The following is a 25336-nucleotide window of genomic DNA, read 5'->3' on the forward strand; positions in this document are numbered from 1 at the left end:
TCACCAAGCAAGCTGATGTACTCATTCTGGCTCTGTGGAGAGAGGTAGGATACAGAGTACCCATGTGCCTGCTGAACTTTGTGAAGGTGCTGATTGGCAACTGGGTCATATTTTGCTAGTAGCTTGAAAGTTTCTAGGAAATTTACACACTTATCATCACTGCTTATATTTTCAGAGTGACCACGTAAGGGTAAGGATTGTCTTGCTAGATATAGCACACAGTCAAGTATTCTCACTAGTATACTTGACAAATAGATAAAAGAGCTTTAAACTTTCTAGACCTCACTATTGTCCTGGAAGATGATGGCAGTGTCAAAACAACCATATACAGAAAGCCCACCTCTACAAATAGCCTACTCCAATGGGGAAGCCACCATCCTACCACCTTGAAAAAGGGCATCCCAATCGGACAGTACCTTCGAGCAAAAAGGAATTGCTCCACGATCGAAGGGTTTGAAGAAGAGTGTAAGTTGTTATATGACAGGTTCCTAGTGTATAATCGGGCTAAAAAAAGTAATAGAACTACCCTATTTTCAAATAATACACAACAAACAGAAAATAAAAATGAGAAATTAGTACAATGTATAGGAAATTATGACAGGCAACACGAAAAGATACAGAAAATACTCAGACACCATTGGCATATACTACTCGCGGATGAAGAGTTGAAAGAAATCATCCCCCCGAATCCAGCCATCACATATAGGAGGGGGCAGAACATAAAAGAGAATCTGGCACATAGCCACTTCACATATGCTGACAAACAAGATAAACTTACCTGGCTGAGTACCACGGGATCCTATCCATGTGGCGACTGTATATTCTGTGAAAAAGTGATACCAAAAAAGGAATTTATAAACCCAGTAGATAATAAAAAATATCAGATTAAAGAATATATAAATTGCAAATCCATGGGAGTAGTACAGTGGAGGAAATAATTATTTGACCCCTCACTGATTTTGTAAGTTTGTCCAATGACAAAGAAATGAAAAGTCTCAGAACAGTATCATTTCAATGGTAGGTTTATTGTAACAGTGGCAGATAGCAGCTAAGTAAAGAAAAACAAGTGGCCATCATTACTTTAAGAAATTAAGGTCAGTCAGTCCAAAAAATTGGGAAAACTTTGAAAGTGTCCCCAAGTGCAGTCACAAAAACCATCAAGCGCTACAAAGAAACTGGCTCACATGCGGACTGCCCCAGGAAAGGAAGACCAAGAGTCACCTCTGCTGCGGAGGATAAGTTCATCCGAGTCACCAGCCTCAGAAATCGCAGGTTAACAGCAGCTCAGATTAGAGACCAGGTCAATGCCACACAGAGTTCTAGCAGCAGACACATCTCTAGACAACTGTTAAGAGGAGACTGTGTGAATCAGGCCTTCATGGTAGAATATCTGCTAGGAAACCACTGCTAAGGACAGTCAACAAGCAGAAGAGACTTGTTTGGGCAAAAGAACACAAGAAATGGACATTAAACCAGTGGAAATCTACTCTGATGAGTCCAAATTTGAGATCTTTGGTTCCAACCACCGTGTCTTTGTGCGACGCAGAAAAGATGAACGGATAACTGCACCGCTGAGTGGCAAATATATTTTTTCTTTTTCTGCTAATACATAGTAACATAGTACATAAGGCTGAAAAAATACATTTGTCCATCTAGTTCGGCCTGTCATGCTGCAAGTTGATCCAGAGGAAGGCAATAAAAAACCCTGTGAGGTAGAAGCCAATTTTCCCCACTTTAGGGGAATAAAAAATTCCTTCCCGACTCCAATCAGAATAACTCCCTGGATCAACGACCCCTCTCTAGTAGCTTTAGCCTGTAATATTATTACACTCCAGAAATACATCCAGGCTCCTCTTGAATTCCTTTATTGTACTCACCATCACCACCTCCTTAGGCAGAGAGTTCCATAGTCTCACTGCTCTTACCGTAAAGAATCCTTTTCTATATTTGTGTACAAACCTTCTTTCCTCCAGATGCAGAGGGTGTCCCCTCGTCACGGTCACAGTACTGGTGATAAATAGATGATGGGAGAGATCTCTGTACTGACCCCTGATATATTTATACATATTAATTAGATCTCCCCTCAGTCATCTTTTTTCTAAAGTGAATAACCATATTTTTGATAATCCTTTAGGGTACTGTAGTTGCCCCATTCCAGTTATTACTTTAGTTGCCCTCCTCAGGACCCTCTCCAGCTCTGCTATGTCTGCCTTGGTCACAGAAGCCCACAACTGTACACAGTACTCCATGTGTGGTTTGACTAGGGATTTGTAAAGTGGTAGGACTATGTTCTTATCACAGGCATCTATGCCCCTTTTGATGCAACACATTATCTTATTGGCCTTGGCAGCAGCTGCCTGTGACACTGTTTTTTGCAACTTAGTTTGCTGTTTATTAAAATTCCTAGATCCTTTTCCATGTCAGTGTTACCGAGTGTTTTACCATTTAGTATGTACGGATGACCTGCATTATTCCTTCCCATATGCATAACTTTACATTTGTCAGTGTTAAACCTCATCTGCCACTTCTCTGCCCAACCCTCCAATCTATCCAGATCCCTCTGTAGTAGTTTACTGTCCTCTTCAGTGTTAATTAATTTACACAGTTTAGTGTCATCTGCGAAAATTTATATTTTACTATGCAAGCCTTCTACAAGATCAATAAATATATTGAAGAGAATAGGGCCCAATACTGACCCCTTAGTTACCCCACTAGTGACAGTGACCCATTCTGAGTGTGTACCGTTAATAACCACCCTTTGTTTTCTATCACTTACCACATACAGATATTTTCTCCCAGTCCGAGCATTCTCATTTTATATACTAACCTTTTATGTGGTACAGTGTCAAATGCTTTGGAGAAGTCCAGATATACGACATCCATTGATTCACCGCTGTCAAGTCTAGAACTTACCTCCTCATAGAAACTGATTAAATTAGTTTGGCATGACCAATCCCTCATGAAGCCATGCTGATATGGCATTATTTGCTTATTTCCGTTGAGATGTTCTAAGATAGCATCTCTTAGAAAACCTTCAAACAGTTGCAGTACGCCGCCCTGCAGGGTGAGGCGAATATTGAGGATACTGGGGTAGTTACTAACCAAGGGTGGTTGTAGTACTCACAGTCTTTTGTATACCCTGGGCAGACGTACAGCAGTGATGGAGAGGCTGGCACAGGGGACCTCTGGGGCACTCTCTGTGTATAGGGACCAGGCCTGATGGTAGATATGGTGCCCTGGATGTTGCAGGTGTTTAATGTGCCGGTTGAAAGATCCCTTTAAATTCGTGACGCCAGTGCCGGTAACGGTGGCACACCGATTTATGATAGGAATAATTGTGGAACACGATGTTGTGGTGAACCAAAACTTCCTTTTACTGGAAACAGTTAACTATTTACAGTCTTTTGGCAAAGTTTCATATGTGAGCAGCAGTCACTAGCAGGCTTATACAAATGGCAGGTACTATGTAGAGATGTTGCGAACATAAAATTTTCCGTTCACGAATGGCGAACGCGAATTTCTTCAAATGTTCGCAAACGGGCGAACCGCCATTGACTTCAATAGGCAGGCGAATTTTTAAACCCACAGGGACTCTTTCTAGCCACAGTAGTGATGGAAAAGTTGTTTCAAAGGGACTAACACCTGGACTGTGGCATATAGGAGGGGGATCCATGGCAAACTCCCATGGAAAATTACATAGTTGACGCAGAGTTGGATTTTAATCCATAAAGGGCATAAATCAGCTCACAATCCCATTTTTTTTTAACAACGTAGTTTAAAACATCAAGTGTGTGTATATGATCAGGTATGATGTTGTATCGATCAGGTAGTGTAAGGGTTACGCCCGCTTCACAGCCATTGACAGACCAAACTCCCCTTTTAATGCACCGCAAACAATCGCAAACAGTCCATTTGCCCAACCGCAAACTTCCCATTTGCACAAGGTTGGATACCAAGCTAGCCATGTCCCGTTGATGTCATTGAAGGTTTCTTCCTCCACCCAGCCACGTACAACACCAAGGGTCCTCGAAAGGTGAATTGAATTGATTTTTCGAACAGGGAGATGGTTAAAAAAAAAACGCTGGCTCACACCCGATATGAGTGGTATTTTCTGTAGTACTATTCTCATCAGTTTAATCCCTGTATGGTCCCCAATCTGGGATCCATTTATTAAATAGATTTTTCGAACGGGGAGATGGTTAAAAAAAACGATGGCTCCCTCCCCTTTGAATCCAAGCCACGGTCACTGCGTCAGCGCCCTGCAATTTACTGTCACACCCAATATGAGTGGTATTTTCTGTAGTACAATTCCCATCAGTTTAATCCTTGTTACGTCCCATATCAGGGATTGCCTTTCGTGAAAAAAAATTTAGGCCGGGTACCTTCGACTGCCTTCACAGTGAAAGACCAAACTCTGATACACCAAACTGAATTGATTTTAGGAAACGGGAGATGGAAAAAGCAGCTTGGTCAGTCCTCTTACTCCCAACTTGGGGCACTGCGTGTGCACAGAGCAATGTGCTGTGACACCCTATATGAGTGGTGTCTTAACTAGTACTATTCCTATCACTTTAATCCATGTTACATCCCCTATCCGGGGACGTATGTCAAATTGATTAACCATTGTCGAATTAACGTACCATTACGACATCCGGAAATAATTTAGTTCTGAGCTCTGTACTTGCTTTGTATTGGAATTGATGGGGATTTTTTTAATTGTCTGCATTATATCTAATAAATTATTAAGAGATTTTATTATGATTTTTTTTATTTTGTGTATTAAAAACCCATACAACTTTAAAAAAAAATAAAAAATTTATCCAGCCGATCGCTTTTGGTCTGATCATAATGAAGCAACGGCCTTATCATCTGCGGTGTGCCAACACACTCAGAGGTGATGATCGCTTCATTGTGATACGCAAGCCCCTTCACCACAACAAGGTAACGATCACGAAGGGGAATTGACACTTGTATGTGCCTTTTTTTTTTTTTTTTGCAGCCACAGTGCAGCACCAGAGGCCAGAAAAATTAGACATGTACAAATGCCTGAAAAATAATGTTATTGTTGCAGCCGCTGTTGTAGCAGCGGACGGAAAAATGTATGTTTTCAAGGCAGAAAGGTGACTAAAAAATTGCTGCTTGAACCCTATTTGGTGGCGGAGAATTCACGAAAGTCATCCGTTATGCAGACATTAAATACAGCAGAATGGGGACCATTTTGAGGCCAAGGCATGCCATCAGGCCTTTTGTTAGTCAAACGTATCCCCCACTGTCAGTCCCTTCGGGATCCATGCCTCATTCATCTTAATGAAGGTGAGGTAATCAACACTTTTTTGACCGAGGCGACTTCTTTTGTCAGTGACAATGCCTCCTGCTGCACTGAAGGTCCTTTCTGACAGGACACTTGAAGCGGGGCAGGCCAGAAGTTCTATCGCAAACTGGGATAGTTCAGGCCACAGGTCAATCCTGCACACCCAGTAGTCAAGGGGTCCATCGCTCCTCAGAGTGTCGATATCTGCAGTTAAGGCGAGGTAGTCTGCTACCTGTCAGTCGAATCATTCTCTAAGGCTGGATCCCGAAGGGCTGTGAAAAAGCTCTGCATGTCCTCCATCAACAACACATCTGTAAAGCGTCCTGTCTTTGCCGCCGTGGTCGTGGTAGGAGGAGGATTACTTTCACCTCTTCCGCTGTTAGATTCCCGTTGTGATGTGACATCCCCCTTATAAGCTGTGTAAAAGCATATTTTTTAGTTTGGTTTTGAACTGCTGCATCCTTTCTGACTTTCGGTAATTTGGTAACATTTCCGCCACTTTCTGCTTATACCGGGGGTATAGTAGCGTGGCCACCCAGTACAGGTCGTTCTCCTTCATCCTTTTTATACGAGGGTCCCTCAACAGACATGACAGCATGAAAGACCCCATTTGCACAAGGTTGGATGCCGAGCTACTCATTTCCCGTTCCTCGTCCTCACTGATGTCATTGACGGTCTGTTCTTCCCCCCAGCCATGTACAACACTAAGGGTCCCAGATAGGTGACAACAACGAGCACCCTGGGATGCCTGCTGTGGTTGGTCTTCCTCCTCCTCAAAGCCACATTCCTCCTCTGACTCCTCTTCCTCATACTCCTCTTCCAGCGTTGACGCAGGTCCGGCAAGCGATGATGACAAGGCTTTTTCTGGTGGTGATGGTGACTAGTGTTGAGCGCGAATATTCGAATATCTATTTTTTTTTTTGCGAATATCGGCATTTCGCTAATTCACGAATATTTCGAATATGGTGCTATAAATTCTATATTTTGAATATTCATTTTTTTTATTGTTATTTTTTTTCTTTCACACTTCCCTAAAGTTGTTCTTACCTGTCGTTTGGATTCCTGGCTTCCTGGCTGCTCCAGTCAGTGCTCAGTGCCCGTTGCCGCTTCTGCCGACTTCCGTGCTCATGGAGCGTCCCCATCACCATGGGAACGTCTGCATAAACTAGAATGTACTGTCGGATTTGAGAATTACGTTGAAATCGCAATGCGATTATTTCAAGTTATAATAATCGAATTGCGATTTCAACTTAACACTGCTATATTCCATATTCGTTAATTCTAGCCTAATATGGACTATAGCAGGTCCAAGTTGAAATCGCAATTTGATTATTATAACTTGAATTAATCGAATTGCGATTTCAACTTGGACCTGGTTTACTATGGTTGGCTTGGTAGAATTAGCGAATATGACAAATGTATTCGTCATATTCCACAAAACGAATATAACAAATGTATTCGTCATATTCCACAAAACGAAGATAGCAAAGTATTCTGCATCTTCGTTTTAGCTACCTATTCATCAACTTCGCTAATTCTAGCAATCGTATAGGAATGTTTACTATAGAGACAGCTAAGTTTAATTCGCTATGCGATTATATGACTGCTTTTTTTTTTATAAATAGATTATAATAATTACCAGGTATTATAATTATTCTATTTATTTTTAAAAACAAGCAAAGTAATATAATCGCATAGCGAATTAAACTTAGCTGTCTCTATAGTAAACTTTCCTATATGATCGCTAGAATTAGCGAAGTTGACGAATAGGTAGCTAAAACAAAGATGCAGAATACTTCGTTATCTTCGTTTTGTGGAATATAACGAATATATTCGTCATATTCGCTAATTCTACCAAGCCAACCATAGTAAACCAGGTCCAAGTTGAAATCGCAATGCGATTAATATAACTCGAAGTAATCGCATGGCGATTTCAACTTAGCACTGCTATATTCCATATTAGGCTAGAATTAAACGAATATGGAATATAGCATTACTAAGTTGAAATCGCCATGCGATTACTTCGAGTTATATTAATCGCATTGCGATTTCAACTTGGACCTGGTTTACTATGGTTGGCATAGTAGAATTAGCGAATATGACGAATGTATTCGTCATATTCCACAAAGCGAATATGGCGAATGTATTCGTTATATTCCAAAAATGAAGATAAAGTATTCTGCATCTACGTTTTAGCTACCTATTCATCAACTTCGCTAATTCTAGTAATCATATAGGAAAGTTTACTATAGAGACAGCTAAGTTTAATTCGCTATGCGATTATATGACTGCTTTTTTTTTTTTTTATAAATAGAATAATTATAATACCTGATAAATATTATAATTATTCTATTTATAAAAAAAGAAAGCAGTCATATAATCGCATAGCGAATTAAACTTAGCTGTCTCTATAGTAAACTTTCCTATATGATTGCTAGAATTAGTGAAGTTGATGAATAGGTAGCTAAAACGAAGATGCAGAATACTTCGTTATCTTCGTTTTGTGGAATATAACGAATATATTCGCTAATTCTACCCAGCCAACCATAGTAAACCAGGTCCAAGTTGAAATCGCAATTCGATTAATTCAAGTTATAATAATCGAATTGCGATTTCAACTTGGACCTGCTATATTCCATATTAGGCTAGAATTAACGAATATGGAATATAGCAGTGCTAAGTTGAAATCGAAAGTCGATTATTATAACTTGAATTAATCGCATTGCTATTTCAATAGGATAGTAGCCTTTAAGTTAAAATCGCAAAACGTGATTATTTAAATCGCACATTAATCGCGATAACTAGAATAATGACGAATACTCGATTTCGACGAATATAAAACGAATATTCTATCGAATATTTGCAAATTTCGTCAAAATCGAATATGGCACCTGCCGCTCATCACTAATGGTGACCACAACTCTTCCTCTTCACGCTCATCTACAGCCTGATCCAGCACTCTTCGCATGGCACGCTCCAGGAAGAAAACAAATGGGATGAGGTCACTGATGGTGCCTTTGGTGCGACTGACTAGGTTTGTCACCTCCTCAAAAGGACGCATGAGCCTACAGGCATTGCGCATGAGCGTCCAGTAACGTGGCAAAAAAATTCCCAGCTCCGCAGAGGCTGTCCTAGCACCCCGGTCATGCAAATACTCGTTGACGGCTTTTTCTTGTCGGAGCAGGCAGTCGAACATTAGCAGTGTTGAATTCCAATGTGTCGGGCTGTCGCAAATCAAGCGCCTCACTAACATGTTGTTTCCAGTTGGTGCAGGGTCAGCCACTGATCCACCTGTGCGTTCAGAGCGGACAGGAGTGCTGGTCCGGTGTGGCTCTCTGCTTTCAGGCAAGTCAACCCCAAGACAGCGTGACACTGTCGTATCCCGGATGTGGAATAGCTCCTGGGGAGCTGGGGGGATTCAGTTGATGTGCAGCCAGACGCTGCAGCAGAAGAGGACTCAGCCGAGGAGGTTATGAAAGAGGATGGAGTAGGAGGAGTAGAGGAGGTGGCAGTAGGCCTGCCTGCAAGTCGTGGCAGTATCACCAAATCTGATGCAGAGCCACGCATTCCATGCTTGGCAGCCATCAGCAGGTTGACCCAATACGCAGTGTAGGTGATATACCTGCCCTGACCGTGCTTTGCAGACCAGGTAGCAGTGGTCAGATGGACCCTTGCCCCAACACTGTATGCCAGAGATGCGATGACTTCCTTTTCAATTACTGAGTAGAGGTTTGGGATTGCCTTTTTTTTAAAAAAAAATTTGTCCGGGTCCCTTCCACTGTGTCCCAATAGCGACAAATTTTTTGAAGGCCTCAGACTCCACCAGCTCGTATGGTAAAAGCTGGTGGGCTAAGAGTTCCATCAAGCCAGCTGTCAGACGCCGGGCAAGGGGGTGACTCTGACATTGGCTTCTTACGCTCAAACATTTCCTTTACAGACAACTGACTGTGGGCAGATGAGATGGAACTGCTGAAGGTGAGAGGCTGAGTGGCGGGTGGTTGAGAGGGGGCAAGGAGGACAGCAGTGGTTGACATGGCTTAAGATGCTGGACCAGGAGGAGGATGGTGGCTTTGAGTTTGTGTGCGGCTTGTACTCATGTGTTGATTCCATTGGCGTTTGTGATGTGCGATCATGTGCCTTCGCAAAGCAGTTGTACTGAGGTGGGTGTTGGACTTCCCACGACTCAGTTTCTTTTGGCACAGGTTGCAAATGGCATCGCTGTTATCAGAGGCAGACACAAAAAAAATGCCACACTGCTGAGCTTTGCAATGACGGCATTCTGGTGGTGGCAACAGCATGCATTTATTTGGCATGCTGTCTGGCTGACCCCAGGTGCTGATGCATGCTGTCTGACTGTGCCACTAGCTCCTTGCGACGACCTCATACCACTTGTATCTGACACCTCAGCAAAGGAAGCAGAAGCGGGTACAACATCATCATCATCATCACACTGTACGTTCATGTGTGTAATGCTGCCTGACTGAGACATATCCCTGTTATTTACATCCTCTGGCAATAATGATTGCACATCACTAATTTCATCCAACTGATGTGTAAATAACTCCTCTGAGGGATCAAGTGAAGCGGCTGTGGTGGCTGCGGTGGTAGTGATGGTGGTGCCGGTGGGCGGGAGAGTGGTAACTTGAGAGCAGGTGACCAAAGCTGAGCTGGAGGAGGATGGTGCCTCAAAGGTTCTTAGCGAAAGCTGTTGAAGATTGGGTGTCCTGTGTAAGCCAGTCAACTATTTTCTCCGAATTTTTTGGGTTCAGGGTACGTGGCCTCTGAACACTGGGCATTATTCCAGGGCCAGTGGAAATCACAGCACCATGACCACGACGGCCCCTGCGGTGTGGCCTGCCTCTGCCTGTCATTTTTTTTTAGATAAGTGGTACTATGCGTGCAAGGTACTGTGCCACCCCATATAAGTGGTGGGCAGTGGGCACAGTACAGTCTGTGTGGGCCTGACACACACTGGCTTGCAACTGTGATTATATCACTGAAAACTATTAAATATAATTTTTTTTATTTGCAAGGTATTTGAGTGAGTGACACCCTGTAACGGTATGAGTGGAGGCCTAGCCACTAGCCAGTGGCCACAATGCAGTCTGTTTGGGCCTGACACACACTAGATTGCAACTGGGATTATTTCACAGAAAAATATTAAATATAATAGTTTTTTATCTGCGAGGTATTTTCTGTCACACCCTGTATGAATGGTGTGCACTGTGCACACAGTGCTGTCTGTGACTGAGCCTGCAGCCTCTCACACACGGGCAGCCAGGCAACTGCAAAATATATATATATATTTTTTTTTTTTTTATTTTTTTTTTTTTAAAGCAGATTGATGTACCAGCCCTGAAAAGGGCTTTTTGGGGTGCTGTCAGGACGCTGTCCTTACAGCAGATGAGTCTGTGGACACAGAACACTGCCCTAGTTAACGCTTTCCCTATTGAATCAGCAGCAGCAGCACTGTCCCTCCTCTCACTGAGAATTCAGCTTCCGAATGAATCTAAAATGAATGCTATCCAGGAGGTGGGAGGGTCTGGGAGGGAGGGTCTGCTGCCGATTGGCTGGAATGTGTCTGCTGACTGAGGTACAGGGTCAAAATTTACTCAATGATGATGTATAGGGGGCGGACCTGAACATCGCATATGTTCGCCCGCCGTGGCGAACGCGAACAAGCTATGTTCGCCGGGAACTGGTCGCCAGCGAATAGTTCGGGACATCACTAGTACTATGTTCTTGCAAGATATTTAGAGGGTTAAACACTTACAGATCAGGTTGCACTTTTCCTCAGAATCCTGTCTGTCTTTATCCCAAGGCCCGTATACCGTAATGCTGGCTTTATCCTGGGTAGGGGAAACTTCCTCAGGTATATATATCCTTGATTTAGGTAAAATCCTTCTGCCCTTCAGCCCTCAGGTTGGCTGGAAACACTTTGGCTCTGCTCTGCTCTGGTTATGGGAACTTCAGGTTTCTCTCAGGAGGTAAACCCTTCTCCTGGTGGCAGCTTCTGAGCTTCCTTTACTCAGCACCCTCAGGCAGGCTAGACTGCACTCACTAGCTTCCTGGATTATACTGCACTCTCTCCTGCCTGGGCCTAACTATATATACTATATATAGGGGTTCCCTAGCTCCCTTTACTGTCTAGGAGGAGAAACTACCCCTAACAGGCCTGATACACAGATAACAGGAAAGTTTCTGTTGCTGAACATTGCTTGAGAAGAGGTAAGAAATTTGGTCAGGTGTTTGCTATTGTGCGTTTGCTAATGAGCCTAGCTCATTGAGGTGTTACATTTGTTGCTGGGGGAGGAGCTTGTGAAGGAGTGTGTGTATATATAGAGACAGACTCATTAGCTGGCCTAATTCATTAGCTGCAACTACTACCTTCAAGTACTACATTAAGTACAGTGAAGAGATATTGCAGGAGACTGAAGAGATTGAAGAGATACTGCAAGAGATTGGCTTGGAGTTTGCAACTGGCTCATCTGTGTTTCTTTTGCTGAACATTGCTTGAGAAGAGGTAAGGAATTTGGTCAGGTGTTTGCTATTGTGCGTTTGCTAATGAGCCTAGCTCATTGAGGTGTTACATTTGTTGCTGGGGGAGGAGCTTGTGAAGGAGTGTGTGTATATATAGAGACAGACTCATTAGCTGGCCTAATTCATTAGCTGCAACTACTACATTCCAGTACTACATTAAGTACAGTGAAGAGATATTGCAGGAGATAGTCAGGAGGTAGGTTGGAAGGTGGAAACAATACAAAAAAAGGTAAGATTTGTTTGATTTAAATTTACAATTATTATTTTTTTTTTCTCTCCTCTTTAAAATGGCAGACTTGGTTCAGTGCAGGAATTGTTATGCATTTATTTCATGTTCCACTCTTTGGAGATTCGGATGCTCTCAGATCTGTAGACAGTTCTCCTTACTGCAGCAGGAAATTGCATTTTTGAAATCTGAGATATTTAAATTATCTGTTAAACAAACTCCAGCTAGGACTGCTGCAATGCCACTGCCACAGAGGACCCCCAGAAATGGCAGATGGGTTACTGTAGGTTCTGGAAGACTTAGAGTGGTGGATAGAAGACATGTCCCACAGTCGGTGGTTCTCCATAATCCATTTGCAGCACTCTCAGAATGTAAGGACAACATGGATATGGACTCAAGCACAGAGGGTGAGAAACCATCTACTCCTATGTCTAATGTATGCAAGACTGCAGCCAAGGACAAAAAAGACAAAGTGAAGTCTCAAAAAAAGCAGCTGTTGCTGGGAGATTCAATCATAAGAAGTGTGGAGCTTAAAGAAAATGGTTTTGTGAGATGTCTCCCTGGGGCTACTGCTAGAAGACATAGAAGACGTATTATTAATATTGTTAAGCAAGCAAAGCAGGAAGGGGACGTGGATGTTCTTGTCCATCTAGGGACAAATGACCTGGCTTGCAATGAAGTGTCAGAGGTGAAAAAATCTTTTATCACACTTGGTAATGACGTACAAAATTTTGCATCCACCATTTCATTTTCTGAAGTTCTGCCTGTGCATAATGTTCAGAATGATAGGCAGAGGCGCATAAAGGAGTTCAACATATGGCTTGGTAAATGGTGTCAAGAGCAAGGATTTGGCTTTGTTTCTCATGATAGCTCTACTTGGAATAGAAAGGAACTGTACAAAAAAGATGGTTTGCATCTTTCTCTCAAAGGAACAAATGTACTTAGTGAACAACTCCAAGAATTTGCGAAAGAGTATTTAAACTAGGAAGGGGGGGCAAAAGAGTGAAAATAAAAGAGTCCAATTGCCCCCCCCCCCCCCGAAACAATGCCAGAACAGGTCAGAAGCACAGAGGTTAAGAAATGATAAGCTCAGAGTCCTGTCTACAAATGCTCGCAGTTTAGGTAAAAAAAAAATCAATGAACTTGGGTCAATAATGGCATCTGAGAATGTAGATTTAGTGGCTGTTACGGAGACATGGTTTAATGAAAGAAATGACTGGGACATAACCATACCAGGGTACTCGTTATACAGAAGAGACAGAGAAGGCAAGAAAGGAGGAGGAGTGGCCCTGTATGTGAAAGATAGCATTAAATCTAACCTAATACAAGTTGGTGAGGCCAACATAGAGTCAGTTTGGGTTACGTTGCAGTTTGCTAATCATGCAGTAACTCGTGTAGGTGTGATATATAGGCCACCTGGTCAAGTTAAAGAACTAGATGATCTACTAGTTGAAGAAATAGCTAAAATGACAATGAAAGGAGACGTTATCATTATGGGAGATCTCAATCTTGCAGATATAAACTGGAAAACCAAAATAGCAAGTTCTACCAGGAGTACAGATATTCTAAATTCCCTACTGGGGCTATCCCTACAACAAATGGTTGAGGAGCCATTTTGGATTTGGTATTCACAAATGGGGATTCGGTATATGATGTCATTGTAGGCGAAACCTTGGGATCTAGTGATCACCAGTCAGTGTGGTTTAATATAAGAACTGTGAAAGAGTCCCACCACACAAAAACAAAAGTTTTAGATTTTAGAAAAACAGACTTTTCAAAAATGAAATTAGTCATAAATGAGTCCTTATCAGACTGGAACGGATTACATGGAGTCCAGGAGAAATGGGACTACTTAAAAGGTGCATTATTGAAGGCAACAGAAAATTGCATTAGACTTGTCAGTAAAAGCAAAAAAAGGAAGAGACCACTGTGGTACTCAGCAGAAGTGGCCCAAATCATTAAAAATAAAAAGCTAGCATTTTGTAATTATAAAAAAAAACCAGAGCAATGAAGATAAGGAAATCTACAAGATTAGGCAGAAAGAGGCCAAGCAAGTTATAAGAACTTCTAAAGCTCAGGCAGAAGAAAAACTAGCTCAGTCTATGAAAAAAGGGGTTAAGACATTCTTCAGATATATAAATGAAAGAAGGAAATTAAAACAAGAAATAACTAAATTAAAAACAAAGGACGGTGGGTATGTAGAAGAGAATAAAGGGCTAGCGGACTGCCTTAATGAATACTTCAGTTCAGTTTTTACAAAAGAAGGACCTCCACTAGAAAGGATGACTAATAAATCGTTTGATGCATGTGTCTTTACAGAGGAAGATGTTCTAAGTTTGCTGTCTAAAGTGAAGACAAATAAGTCACAGGGGCCTGATGAGATACACCCAAAATTATTAAAAGAGCTTAGTGGTGATCTGGCAAAACCGTTAACAGATTTATTTAACCAATCATTAGTAACAGGAGTCGTCCCGGAAGATTGGAAATTGGCAAATGTCGTGCCCATTCACAAGAAAGGTAGTAGGGAGGAATCGAGCAACTATAGACCAGTGAGTCTGACATCAATAGTAGGCAAATTAATGGAAACCCTATTAAAGGATAGGATTGTGGAACATCTAAAATCCCATGGATTGCAAGATGAAAAACAACATGGGTTTACTTCAGGGAGATCATGTCAAACAAATCTTATAGATTTTTTTGACTGGGTGACTAAAATAATAGATGGTGGAGGTGCAGTAGACATTGCATATCTAGATTTTATTAAGGCTTTTGACACTGTCCCACATAGAAGACTTATCAATAAAATGCAGTCATTGAGCATGGACTCCCATATTGTTGAGTGGATTAGGCAGTGGCTGAGTGACAGACAACAGAGGGTTGTAGTCAATGGAGAACATTCAAAACAAGGTCATGTTACCAGTGGGGTTCCACAGGGATCTGTACTGGGACCAATTTTATTTAATATCTTCATAAGTGATATTGCAAAAGGCCTCGATGGTAAGGTTTGTCTTTTTGCTGATGACACAAAGATATGTAACAGGGTTGATGTTCCTGGGAGAGAAACGCCAAATGGAAAAGGATTTAGGAAAACTAGAAGAATGGTCAGAACTCTGGCAACTAAAATTTAATGTGGATAAGTGCAAGATAATGCACCTGGGGCGTAAAAACCCAAGGGCAGAATATCGAATATTTGACACAGTCCTGACCTCAGTATCTGAGGAAAGGGATTTAGTAGTAATTATTTCAGAAGACTTAAAGGTGGGAAGACAATGTAATAGAGCAGCACGAAATGCCAGCAGAATGCTTGGATGTATAGGGAGAGGTATAAGCAGTAGAAAGAGTGAAGTGCTTATGCCGCTGTACAGAACACTGGTGAGACCTCACTTGGAGTATTGTGCGCAGTACTGGAGGCCATATCTCCAGAAGGATATAGATACTCTAGAGAGAGTTCAGAGAAGAGCTACTAAACTAGTACATGGATTGCAGGATAAAACTTACCAGGAAAGGTTAAAGGACCTTAATATGTATAGCTTGGAAGAAAGAAGAGACAGAGGGGATATGATAGAAACTTTTAAATACATAAAGGGAATCAACTCGGTAAAGGAGGAGAGCATATTTAAAAGAAGAAAAACTACCACAAGAGGACACAGTTTTAAATTAGTTTCAATAGTTTTTTATTTTATCAATAAAAACAAAGAAGTATTCGGACATGGACAACATCACAGTAATCAGATGAGAACATGCGTTATGACAATACATCTGTGGGCGCAGCCACTACTACACAATAATACACAATACTGTTATCAGAGGTCTATCAAGTATGTTCGACACCATAACCGCACATATCAGCAGTAACACAGGTGTAACGCCAAAACATCTACAGGTGTTATCTACATTCCGCAGCATAGGTCTTGCCGACATAACAAACTGAGAGCACACAGATACATAAAAGAGTGACCCGAGAGGTCGCTGTTTAGTGACACCAACAGTATAAACAAACCAAACCAAGAGCTGTGGGTTACCACAGAGCAACCTAGGGCAAGGCCTCTTCTAGGGAAGAGGAAATAATGGAGAGAGGGAAAGGAAAACACAAGGGGAAGGGGTTAAGAAATACCCGTATCGTATTTCAGTTGTATCTCCGCTGCTCCCACCCGTATCCAGGGCTCCCTCCTCAAGGGGAGTAGAAGGGACTACGGATCCACTCACTCCAAGTCGCCTGCCTCAATTTAATGGGAATGGTTGATGAGGGTAAAGAATGTTCATACCTGCAAGTCTGATTAATCTCTTGTATAACTTCGGAAATCGAAGGAGGGACTTGATTTTTCCAGTGTCGGGTAACTACCAGTTTGGCGCTGAGCAAAATGTGGCCTACAATGTGTCTATTCGGGAGCGGTACTTCCTTAATCCCAATGAACAACAAGGCTAACTCTGGGGATGGGTCTATTTTTTGCCCCGCTAGATTTGAAACCAAACGAAAGACTGGCTTCCAATAGTCATTTAGGATGGGACATGACCAAAGGATATGGAGTAAGGATCCGCCCCCTCCACAGTTTCTCCAACAGTATGGCGATGTAGAAGGATAAATTATATGAAGTCTCTGGGGGGTAAAGTACCAATGTAGGATGGTTTTTAGACCTGCCTCATAGTGAGTGACACACTTGAAATTAGAAGCTACAAATCCAATAGCATCAATCCATGAGTCTTCTGGAAAGGTCCTATTTAGATCCCTTTCCCATCTGAGGACAGGAGGGGATTTAACAAAAGAAGCTTTATCCCCCAGTATGTCATAAAGTGATCTTGTGGAGTGTTTTCTGAACAGGGAGGGGAACCGGAATAATCGCAATACAGATGAGTTGACCTGCGGGGGGGATTGAAGGGTCTTTGAAAGGAAGTGACGTATCCTTAAATATGTGAAAAATTCAGAGTGAGGTAATGCAAAAGCACTTTGAATGGAAGGAAACGAGAGAATGGAGTGGTCAGCCATCAGCTGGGAAATAGTGACGACCCCTTTATCTCGCCATGGCGCTAAGTTAATGTCGGGTATGGACAACTCGATAGCCCGTGTGGAGGCAATTTTGAAGAGCTGGTATGATTCCTCTTTCGATGCTTTATGAATGGTGGTCCACAGGGCTCCAACATGCGATATTGTGAGCAGAGTGGGTGCGGGGGAAGCAGGACCCCACAACAGGTGAATTAAGTAGTCTCTAACCGGAACGTGTTGTAACGCATGGCTCTCAATCTGTTGCCACGCTTTTTCATTACTCGACGCCCACCATTCCCTAGCAAAGGAAAGGCCGATTGCTATAAAATAATCTCTAATGTTTGGGAGACCCGCTCCACCAGCGCGTCTCCTTCTGGTCAAGAGTTCGCGAGCTATCCTAGGCTTAGAACCTCCCCATATGTACTTGCCCAATAATGCCTGGGCTTTCTGAAAAAATGCAGCTGGGATCGGGATTGGGAGGGCCCGAAAGATATAAATCAGCTTAGGCAAGGTCATCATCTGGAACGATGCAATCCTACCCACCCAAGAGATTGTCTGCATAGAAAAGCTTGCGAAGTCAGTAGACAAGGTAGTGAGAAGGGGGACATAGTTCTGTGTGTATAATAAAGAACAGGGCGAGGTGATCTTGATTCCTAAATAGGAGATCTCTGAACACTGCCAGTCAAGGTCGTGTGAAGCTTTCAGAGTGGCTAAATCTGCGGGTGAAATGTTGATAGGGAGGGCCTGAGATTTCGAACTATTAATCTTGTAATACGAGAGGGAGCCATAGTGAGAGATCACATCGAGTGTGGCCGAGAGGGAATGTGAAGGGTTTGTCAACGTGAGAATGATGTCATCAGCGTATAGGGTAATGGTATGGGCTCTATTACCAACTACAATCCCAGAGATGGTGGGCAGGTTTCTGATATGTTGTGCCAGTGGCTCCAATGCAAGAATAAATAGAAGCGGTGACAGTGGACAGCCCTGTCGCGACCCGTTAGTTATTATGAACGGGTCCGACAGGATTCCATTAACCCATACTCTCGCCGAGGGGTGTGAGTACAGACTAGAGATGGCATGAATAATCGGACCTGAGAACCCCATCCATCGGAGAGTGGAAAAAGCGTAGTCCCAATGTAAGCGATCAAACGCTTTTTCGGCGTCCAAGGTCACTGCAAGCATTGGAAGAGAATGAACCTCCGCATAGTCAACCAGATCTACGATGCGTCTGGTATTGTCGGAAGCCTGTCTTCCCGTCACGAAGCCGGCCTGGTCCGAATGGATCAAGGAAGGAATCAGGGGAGAAAGCCTGCTTGCAATGAGCTTGGCAAAAAGTTTTATATCAGAATTTAACAGGGAGATCGGCCTGAAATTTTGGGGCACATCAGGGGATTTGCCTGGTTTAGGAATTGTGACCACTAGAGCCTCCAACATGTCCGCCGGGAATGGGTCGCCCGCCATTACCTTATTAAACAGACTTAGTAGGTGGGGGAGGAGGGCGGGTAGAAAATGACGATAATATTCGTTCGACAGCCCGTCGGGGCCTGGAGATTTACCCTGGGGTAATGACATGACTACTTTGGTCAATTCTTGGGAGGAAACAGGGGAGTTGAGAGATAGAAGTTGCGCTTCGTTTAGAGTGGGCAAAGACGCTTTGGAAAGGAAGTCTGCCACCAGTGTCGGGTAATCTTGCGGCAGAGGGGTATGGTCTTTTAAATTGTACAGGGTTTGATAGTATAATTTGAATTGATCAGCGATGTCTCTTGGATCCATCAATTTCGCCTTTGTAACCGGGTGAAGTAAGTATGGGATTTTGGATTTGGCTTGTTGCTTTTTAAGCTGCTGGGCCAGGAGACGGCCGGCCTTATTTCCCTGAGCGTAGAACTTTGATTTCATTCTAAGAAGAGATTTATGATAGTTTTGCAACAATAAAGCACTCAATTTATTTCGCGCTACCCGGAGGGAATTAGAGCCGTGTAGAGTGGGGGAGGACTTGTTAGTAGTTTCCAGATCCGCTATTTCTTTCAAGATCAACGCTATCTCCCTCTCCCTGTGCTTCTTTAAGTTAATATTCAATTTAATTAGGGAACCTCTCATGAAGGCTTTATGGGCCTGCCATAAAACAAAGTTACTCGAGACAGAGCCAACGTTGAACTGAAAGAACTCGCAGAGGTGGGCAGACAATTCCTCAATGCATTTAGGGTTATTAAAAAGAAAAGTGTTGTTTCTCCACACTGGGGCCCTGTGGGATTGGTACTGTTCCTCAAGAGTGATAGTGATGGGGGAATGGTCAGACCACTTTATCAAGCCTATCTCTGAGGAGGTAGTATGGAGCAGGGAGGTATGGTCCACCATAAAAAGGTCTATCCTGGAATAGGAGAGATGCGGGACCGAGAAAAAGGTATAATCTCTCTCCAGGCTATGTTGGGCCCTCCACACATCATACAATCCCTCTGACTGCAAAAAGGAGGCTATACCCACATCTGTTCTACGGGAGGGGGAGGAAGAATCCAAGGTAGGTTGCAGGACCGAATTAAAGTCCCCACAAATAATCAGTTTACCTTGCTTAAGTGAGTGAACCTGGCGCATGACTTTATGTAGAAACGCCAGCTGATGTGAATTAGGGGCATATACATTGACAAGAGTGTATACTATATTATTGATGGAGCACACTAAGATCACATAACGGCCAGAAGGGGCTGTCTTGGAGGCAATTAGGGTGAATGCTACCGTGTTTTTAACTGCAATAAAAGTACCTCGTTTTTTCCTGGAGAAATGTGAGTGAAAGACGTTTGAAAAGAGGCGATGATGTACTCGGTAGGCGTCTGCTTGGAGTAGGTGGGATTCCTGAATGCACAGCACATCGGCATGGGAAGCCAATGCTTCAGCCCAGAGATAGGTACGCTTTTGAGGGCAGTTCAGGCCTTTGACATTGAAGCTCATAATCTTGAGACCCATCTCTACACAGTGCAGGACACCTATATATTAGGAAAGCAACGGAGATACAACTTCAGCTCAGTGTAATACAAAGTGGAACTATAAAAACAGACAAATATTCCTTAAAGTGACAGATGTAAAAACAACTTTCCTAGACAGAGAAGGAAGGGTTAGACGACAAAGGGAGGAAGGAAAGCGGGTTAGGACGGGTTATGATGGGAGGCGACTATCCAGTCACCTAGACAAACTAGGGGCGAAAGTCCACTGCCAGGGCTGGCGAGGTAGAGAACAAGTAGAATGAGGTAGGAGATCGCACCGGTTCTGTGTGAGCAATAGAAAGCAGCCCCTTATTAGAGTCCAAATGCCGTGTTAGTTCCGTCATCCGGTGGGTTCCACATATTCAAGGCGTCCATTCCTATCAGGAGTGCTACATATCAAATAGAGGGCCCGTAGCAGTCCCTATGAAGAATGAATAAGGTTATAGTGAGACAGGGGGATTATCTCCAGTGGACTTAGCAGATAAAGGGATACCCCAGAGCTGGAGGAGATGTTTTCCCCTCATCCAGATTTTTTATCGCATGGACTTGCCCGTTCCTGCGAATAAGAATTTTCAGGGGGTAGCCCCATTTGTAGGGGACATCACTGTCCTGAAGAGCCATAGTTATAGGTATTAGTTCTCTGCGACGGCGGAGCGTAAATCTGGACAAATCCGTAAAAAGCTTCACCGTTTCATACGGCGCTGGGAGTGGTTGTTTTCTTCGCGCCGCTGACATCATGGCTTCCTTGGTATGAAAAAAGTGGATGCGAGCAAGGGTGTCGCGCGGGATATGGGACCCTAGATGAGAGGGCTTTGGAATCCTGTGAGCGCGATCTATGATCATGTCTGGACCCGGAATCTGAGGCAGGAGCAATTTCATGAGGCCTTTCAAGTATGGTTGCAACTCCTCTGGGGTCACCTCTTCAGGGATGCCTCTAAACTTAATATTGTTGCGCCTGGAGCGATCTTCCATGTCAGCAATCTTTAAATTAATGGCTTCAATCTGGTCCGCCATGTCATTATGAGCGTCAATAAGCTCGTTTTGGGACGCCGCAAACTCGCCCATTTTTGTTTCAACATGGTCAATTTTTCTTTCAGCTGCCTGTATTCTGGCGAGCACGGGGTTAATGAGCTTCCCCATATCAGTGCTGAGAGAGAATTTTAAGGCCAGCAGCATATTCTTTAGAGAATCCTCAGTGACTAAATTATTAGAAGTAGGGAGACTCTGGAACGGGTCATCCGGCTGTTCAGCAACATGAGACTTGTTGACAAAGTCGCTGACCTGCACAGCATGTGGTTCGGAGACCTCCAGGTTCAGCTGCTGAGAGTTTCTAAGTTGTGGCCATTCACAGCGGCCCGCGCTGACTGAGGGGGATCGGGCGCCATCTTGTCCAGCATGTGCCGGATCTGCGACGTCTGCAGGAGTCGGAGGGAGCGATGGCTGGGGGCCATGGAAGAGGTGAGTCAGCTCTAGATGGTCCGGTGGGGACGGGGAGCGGACTGCAGGTGAGGGCGACGGAGCGCTGAGAGGGGATGCTGGCGGGGATTCCGTCATGAGGCTGGCGCCATCTTTCCCTCTCCCCCTTGTGAAGAAAGAGTCCACTGACCCGTACTGTAGCTTCGGGAGGGATCGCTTCACTTTCCCCATGGCTGTAGGGGACGGCAGTGATGGCTGTAGGTGGAAGAACGGCCACTCAGAAGCTGTTGTTTATGGGCTGGCTGCGAAATAGTCGCTGCGGTGCAGGAGCTCCTCTAACATGCGGCCATCTCGCTCAGCAGCCAGGCCACGCCCCCCACAGTTTTAAATTAGAGGGGCAAAGGTTTAAAAGTAATATAAGGAAGTATTACTTTACTGAGAGAGTAGTGGATGCATGGAATAGCCTTCCTGCAGAAGTGGTAGCTGCAAATACAGTGAAGGAGTTTAAGCATGCATGGGATAGGCATAAGGCCATCCTTCATATAAGATAGGGCCAGGGACTATTCATAGGATTCAGATATATTGGGCAGACTAGATGGGCCAAATGGTTCTTATCTGCCGACACATTCTATGTTTCTATTGTAAGAGAATGTCTGGAGTGGTAGTGGATGGAAGATACGTACCACCGGGGGTCGTGGCCCTGGTGGAGTAAGAGCAGGGTGGGTGTCTGTTCCCCACGGACCACCACGGGTGGACGGGTTTCAGTTGTTGGTGTCAGTCTACACTGATCCTGGCAGGTTGGTTATCTCTGGCCTTAGTTGGGTAGGGAAGGAGTTAATCCTTCACTATGCTTGCTGGGTGTGGTCTGCCTGCTACACTCAGGGCTGTGAATATAGGTTTGATGCTCACTGACTGTGGGGCTGCTGATGAAGTGTGGTCTCCTGTCTCACTGCAGGAAGCTGTATGGGAGGCTGATCGCTCGGTCGGGCTGAGCGCTGTAGTCCGCTCGTCTGCCAAGGACTGCCCAATTGCTGCAGGCTCAGCGAAGGACCAAAAGAAGGGATCCTGTGGCCGGAGCCAATCCCTTGTCCAGGCCGACACGTGGCCTGTCTAACTTGCATGAACTTGGACAAACCCGCCCCATGACAAGGTGTAGTACTGACCACGGATGTGAGAGACTGTGTGAACAGGCACCAAGACACCTGCAGTGTTTGGGGATCTTTTGTGGGAGGTGGGGTTTATGGACATTGCTGTTGTGTGAATTGCACAGTTTTCATGTGATGCACTGGAGTGAATAAAAGAGCACGGTTTGGACACAAAGCCTGTCTCCTGAGCCTCTATACTGCCACCGCTACCATCTGCCTACCAGAGCAAACCCCCACAATTGGTGGCTTCAGCGGGCAAACGGCAGTGAGGCTGAAAATTGTGCTGTTTGGACTGTATGTCATATATTAAGCCAGCAAGTTTTGTGGCTCCAGATAAGATGGAGGAGGCTATTAGACACTTGGTGCAAAGTAATGAGGAGGCTACTCGGAGACATGAGAAAGCCCTGAGAGACCAGCGGCAGTTGAATAGTCTACTGGCCCAGCAACTGGCGACTATGCAGGAGTCCATGCGGGTGTTACAACAACAAGCCGTCCCGGGGGGGGACCACAATCCTACCTGCTGCCCGGGATAAGGTGTGCTCAGCGTTAAGAAAGATGGGCCCTGTAAAGGGGGAATAATAATCACCAATATTGTGCGAATATCGATAATTAATATTCCTAAATAGGAGGAGCCCTCTAGTGAAGACTCCGCCTATTTATGCCTTTATATAATAAATACACAATACTTTCGCTATGCTTTACACTAATCACTAATGCTAGCTGCATGCGCCTTACTAACTCGCTACCGCTAACAAGTACACGCTACACAAAGGGTACAAATATAACGGTATTTATTTAACACACTAAGCACGCAATACACTAACAATACACAGCACTACACATATACAATACTCAAACTACGCTACAAGTTCCCAATTCCACCCATAAACTAACTATACAATTCACACATACAAGTATAACAACCCACCCGCCTAGCTCTATACTGTCCCTACGGGGTTACAAGAGGGTTATACAGTTTGTATACAGCAAGGGTCCAGGGACACAGCAGGGCAGAGTAGGAGAAGGTGTGCAGAGTAGGAGAAGGCGGTTAACAGGGGACTGGCGCAGCAGGGGTTAATGGATTAGGGACATCAGGGGCACAGAATCAGGGGTGGCAGGGAAGAGGTTAAACAGTAGGGTTAATCAGGGGTAACAAGGGGCAGCATGGGGTCTGGGATACAAAGGGTTAGGATAGTGGTAGGGAAATAAGGGGGGTGAATATGGTTGGCACTGCAAGGGAGGTACAATGCCATGCCAGCGTATACTCAGCCATCTCCAGGGCCAAATGGGCCTCTCTTCCTTCAGGCAGCAGTCCTCATGTGTCTCTGGATCTAGTCTGGTTGCAAAGAGAGAGCCCTGTTCCTTTGTCTTGGACTCACCCCCCCCCCTTTCCAGGGGTGTGACATCATCGTGTGCGTGTGACGGAATGCATGCACTCAGATTGCAGCAGACAACTGGCTGGCCCCCTGAGGCTCACAGCACCACACGCCCAGCCATGTCACAAACACAAGGTGGGGCCGCATAGTAAATAGGCTGATAAACCTCAAATCAATTGCCTTTGAAGTCACCAGCATGCAGTCACAAGTGTATATACATAAAGACATGTGTGCAAATACATACACACATATCTATATATACACACACACTCTCATATACCTGGGGCATCACATACAGGGGACATACATATGTCCCCACTGGCCATACAGGAAATATATATCCCTATTGGCCATATAAAGGGGCCCATATATATCAAAGAAGGGGCAGATACATATATATGTCCTCCTGATAATATATATACACATATATAAGGGGCATAATGTATTCTATATGTCATAAGGGGCCACAGCCATATATATATTATAAGGGGCACGGTCTAAAGGAGGCACATATTTCCCACAGGGACCACCATGAGCCCCTGGGGATCACCATGGGCAGACGTGCGCAGATGCTGGGCACATCTGCACACATCGTCCCATGATGCTGTGGTTAATGTATGCACATATATACCATACATGCCCGCACGTATTTGCAGGCATGCATGGATATATATGCATACGTCTCAACCCTTCCTCAACAATCCCCCTGTTGTCGGACTATATAATACGACAATATATTGGGGGAACGGGTTGAGATATATTTGCCCCCCCCCCTCAACCCCACCCTAGGTGGAAGTTCAGGAAGAACTGTAGTGTACACTGTTCTTTAGGTACTTAGACATCCCTAATCCATTAACCCCTTCCCTGCCAGAACCCCAGCTCTCCTGCTGGTATTAACCTCAGCACTCACTGGCAAATAACCCTTGCAGTGCTGAATCTATACCCTCTTGTAACCCCGTAGGGACAGTGAGTAGATAGACGGGTGGGATAATATTACTTGTATGTGTGAATTGTCCTAGTTAGTTTATGGGTGGAATTGGGAACGTGTAGTGTAGTTTAGGATTCTATATGTGTAGTGCTGTGTATTGTTAGTGTATTGCGTGAAATAAATACCGTTATATTTGTACCCTTTGTGTAGCGTGTACTTGTTAGCGGTAGCGAGTTAGTAAGGCGCATGCAGCTAGTATAGTGATTAGTGTAAGGCATAGCGAAGATATTGTGTATTTATTATATAAAGGCATAAATAGGCGGAGTCATCACCAGGTGGCTCCTCCTATTTAGGAATATTAATTATCGATATTCGCACAATATTGGCGATTTATATTCCCCCTTTACAGGCCCCGAGGATGATATCGAGGTGTTCCTG

This window comes from Bufo gargarizans, chromosome 5 (assembly GCF_014858855.1).
Source record: "Bufo gargarizans isolate SCDJY-AF-19 chromosome 5, ASM1485885v1, whole genome shotgun sequence".
Taxonomy (NCBI): domain Eukaryota; kingdom Metazoa; phylum Chordata; class Amphibia; order Anura; family Bufonidae; genus Bufo; species Bufo gargarizans.